This window comes from Vigna umbellata, chromosome 7, assembly GCF_029865625.1.
Source record: "Vigna umbellata cultivar VRB3 chromosome 7, Vumbellata_1.0, whole genome shotgun sequence".
In the NCBI taxonomy this organism is placed as follows: domain Eukaryota; kingdom Viridiplantae; phylum Streptophyta; class Magnoliopsida; order Fabales; family Fabaceae; genus Vigna; species Vigna umbellata.
Genome location: NC_142171.1, coordinates 36,202,605 through 36,206,737, shown reverse-complemented (window position 1 = coordinate 36,206,737; position 4,133 = coordinate 36,202,605). Strand labels below are relative to the sequence as shown.

General features: G+C 39.9%; 1 pseudogene; it reads left to right on the top strand.

Annotated features, from left to right (window-relative positions):
• The first annotated feature begins 393 nt into the window (after window positions 1-393).
• On the top strand, window positions 394-1,571 carry LOC148195861 (uncharacterized; annotated as a pseudogene).
• Window positions 1,572-4,133: the final 2,562 nt, after the last annotated feature.

Genomic DNA, 4,133 nt, shown 5'->3' with positions numbered 1-4,133 from the left:
CTTGATTTTTATTTTTTATTTTATCTTTTTATTTTATCTTTTTGTTCTTTTTATCTTTTTAGTTTATCTTTTCTATCTTTTTGTGCTAACAATTGTTTATAGGGTTTTGTGTTCTTGTGTATGCAGGATACAATTAGGACTAGCAACAAGAAAACTTTGGAACCTCTTCTTGAAGGATTGGACGAAAGTAGAAGGAGAAGGAGGATCCGAACTTCCAGAGAACTATTTCCTTCTCAGGAAACACATTTACAACCCTCACCACAAAGATCTATCCAAAGTACTGAAGAGATGGCTGTAGAGAACAACGGTAGACGTACTCTAGCGGATTACACCACTATTGTTGGCCCTCATCACTTTAATAGCATTGCTAGGCCGAGGGTAAATGCTGCAAACATGGAGGTGAAACCAACGTTGATACAATTGGTTAAGAGCAACCAATTTAATGGGCTATCACATGAAAGTCCATATGAGCATCTCACCACATTCAACGAGATTTGTAACACTCTAAAGATCAATGGTGTGCCAGATGAAGCAATAAAGCTTAGTTTGTTTCCTTTCGCATTGGGAGGCAATGCCAAGTTATGGTTGAATTCTTTTCCAAAGGAAAGCTTTACTGAATGGGAAGCCGTGGTTTCAAAGTTCTTAAACAAGTACTTCCCACAATCTAAAATCAACAAAGGGAAGCAAGAAATTTCTTCTTTTAGACAAGGCATGGAGGAGACGTTAGGTCAAGCCTGGGATAAATACATGAGCTTGTTGAGAAAGATGCCCACTCATGGCTTTGATGAAGCAACTGTAGTCATTGTTTTCCTTGGAGGTCTTGGTTCACAAACCAAGTTGATGCTAGATGCCTCAGCTGGAGGTAATATTAAATGCAAGACTCCAGAGGAAGCCACTGAATTGATTGACAACATGGCTACTAATGATAATGGGATGCATAATGAAAGAGGAGCTTCAATTCAACAGAAGGGGGTTCTACAATTGTAATCTCAAGACGCCTTGCTTGCACAGAACAAAATGATAACTCAACAGTTGGAGAATTTGACAAAGACACTTGCTCAGTTGCCAAAGGAGTTAAAGAATGTTGCACAGGTTCAACAAAAATTTTGTGAACTGTGTGGTGGTGACCATATCAATGGTCAATGCGCTTTTCCAATGGAGGCTTTAGAAGATGTCAATTTCATGGCAATCAGTTTCCATACCGCCAAGGGAACTACAACCAAGGGTGGAAACCACACCCAAGCATGGGTCAAGGTCAGAAATGACAAGCTGGACAAGCAGGACAGTTTAATAGACCATAGGAACAACCATCAATATGGCAACAAGTATCTGCATTAAATGAGAAATCATCAAAGGTTGAAGAAACTCTTCAACAATTTATTCAGGTGACCATCTCCAATCCTAAAAGCACTGAAGCTGCAATTAGAAATTTAGAGATACAGATGGGCCAAATGGCTAAGGATTTGAAGGATATGCCTAATAAGTGTTTTGGGGCTAATACTGAGGTTAACCCTAGGGAAGAGTGTAAAGCTATTGTAAGTGTAGATGACAAGAGGGTGGATGAGAAATAGAGTGTTGAGTTGAAAAAAAAAGTGGAGAGAAAAGAAGATATAATAGGTGAGGATGAGAAAAGAGAGAATGAAAAGAAGAGGGGAGCGAAAAAAATTGAGAAAAGTAATAAAATTCTTCCTTATCCTAAGGGGAGTGAAAAGATTGAAAAAGAGAGATAATATGGACGCTTTAAAGATATCTTTAAGCAATTGGACATTACAATACCTTTGAATGAAACATTGCAACAAATTCCAGCTTATGCAAAACACATGAAGCAAGTCTCCACAAAGAAGAGATATTTAGATGAAAAGGGAGATTGTAGTGCTATTGAGAAGAAGCCACTTCCTCCAAAAGTGAAAGATCTAGGAAGTTTTACTATTCATTGCGTCATAGGGAAGGAGAAAGTAAGGAAAGCCCTAATTGATTTAGGATCAAGCATTAATTTGATGCCTTTATCTCTGCTTGAAAGGATTGGTGATCTTGAAGTCAAACTAACAAAGGTGACTTTGTTAATGGCGAATGGATCTTCCAAGAAACCTTATGGTGTGGCGGAAGATGTGATGGTTTGCATAGACAAACTAAAATTCCTGGTAGATTTTGTGGTGATGGAGATGAAGGAGGATGAGAAGGTCTCAATCATTCTTGGAAGACCGTTTATGAAAACGACAAAGGTAATAATCAATGTGGATGATGGGATGATAGTGCTTCAAGACCGAGGAGAAAAGGTGATCTTTAATGTCATCAAAGAGGAGCAGCAGATTCAAGAGAAGGAGGCTAGTCATAAAGCTGCATGTATGGATGCACCCGTGACTAGTTCAAAAGCTGCAAAGCCAGTCTTCAAAGGTAAATGTTGTTTCTTGTCACAGGTTAGGGAAGAAGAAAAAGATGGCAAAGGAAGGAAGGTGCATGATGACTTGATCCAGGCACAACTCAAACTTGGTACACCAGTAAGATTCAAGAACAAGTTGTGGGTTGTGAAAGACTATAAAGAGAATGGAGTGTTAGAAATTGAAGCTCCATATTCAAGGAGAGTCAAAAAGGTGGACCGGAAGCAGTTGATGAGTTGGTGTGATGAAAGAAAAAGGAACACCAATAGTGAAGATGGAGCATGAGCATATTGGGTCAAGCTAGTGACGTTAAAAGAGCGCTTAATGGGAGGCATCCTAGTGATTTGAGAACATTAATTTCTATGATTTTGGTTATGTAATTTTATAAACTTTGGGACATTGATTTATGTTGTTTGAGATTTCATGGTATAGCATCTAGTGATGGATACTAGGTGGTTGAGTATCTACTGAAGGATATCAGGTTTGTTTACACCTACTGATGGGTGTGGGTAAGAAAGATTTGCACTTACTGAAGGGTGCTGGAGGATTTTGGGTCAGGCTCGTGACGTTAAACAAGCGCTACCTGGGAGGCAACCCAGTTGATTCACTTTATTTGTGTTTGTTTGTTTTGATTCTGCTTTAGATGCATGATAGGGATGAAATGTATGAGTGATGTGAAAACATAAATGCATGAGGTGAGTGAGAGGCATGAGTATAAGACACCTAGGGCAAGCTAGGAAGAAGGAGAGGAGGTGCCGCAAATGCCGCTCAGCGAAAATTTCCGCTGAGCGCCAACACTGCAGAGTTGGGTGGACTGGTTTGGTTCAATTGGGCTCAGCGGGAATGGCCCATTTGGGTAATTTTATACCTAGGGTGCGGCTTTGCTTCTATTTTCATATCTCACTCTTCCCACACACTCTTAAGCACTCTCCAAAGAGTTCTTCTCACTTTTCCCTTCTTCCCCCATCACAAAACCTCTCTTCCACTCACTTTTGCACCAAGTTTTAATTCAAGTTTGGCATTTGGTGAGAGCATTGTTGTTGGGGGTTGACTTCTTCACATTCCTAGAGCATTTTTCACTCATTTAGCATCTCCACCCAAGTAAGTACAAGCATTATTTTTCCATTCTAGGTTTTTGAAAGCATGAATTGGTATGAACATGGTTGTCTAAGCATGATTCTTGAGGAATTTTGATTTTTATGCATGATTAGATGAATTAACTGTTGTTTGGAACGATTAAACTGCTGGATTTGGGTCTGGAACAAGGAAGAACACATGTGGGTGGAGATTAGGAGCATTTAAACAAGATTGTGAAAAATCTGTAGAATTGTCGCTCAGCGGAAATTTCCCCTGAGCGCAATTCTAACAAAATGTTTTTTCTTACTTCTTTTGGCTGCTGACTTGCTGTATAAGTTGCGCTGAGGGGTTTTGATTGCCCTCAACGGTGATAGGACTGATCTTAAGGTGTTGTTTGTGGTTTTCTAATGCTTAACAATATGCCTTGTGGTTTTGTGAATTGTGTTTGATGTAGGGATGACCTCTTCATCGGGCAAGAGAATCAAGACTATAGGATCCAAGAGGAAGGATAAGGAGCCAGAACGCTCCTATGCCAACAAGTTCCTATCTTGCAAGCATGAGCGCCACTTTAAAATTGTCCAAGATAGGAGGCTACTGATGGAAAGGAAGGCTGGACTAATACCTGACTTTGCTCCACAGTTTGGGGAGCAACTGAAGAACAGGAACTAGGGGAGGCTA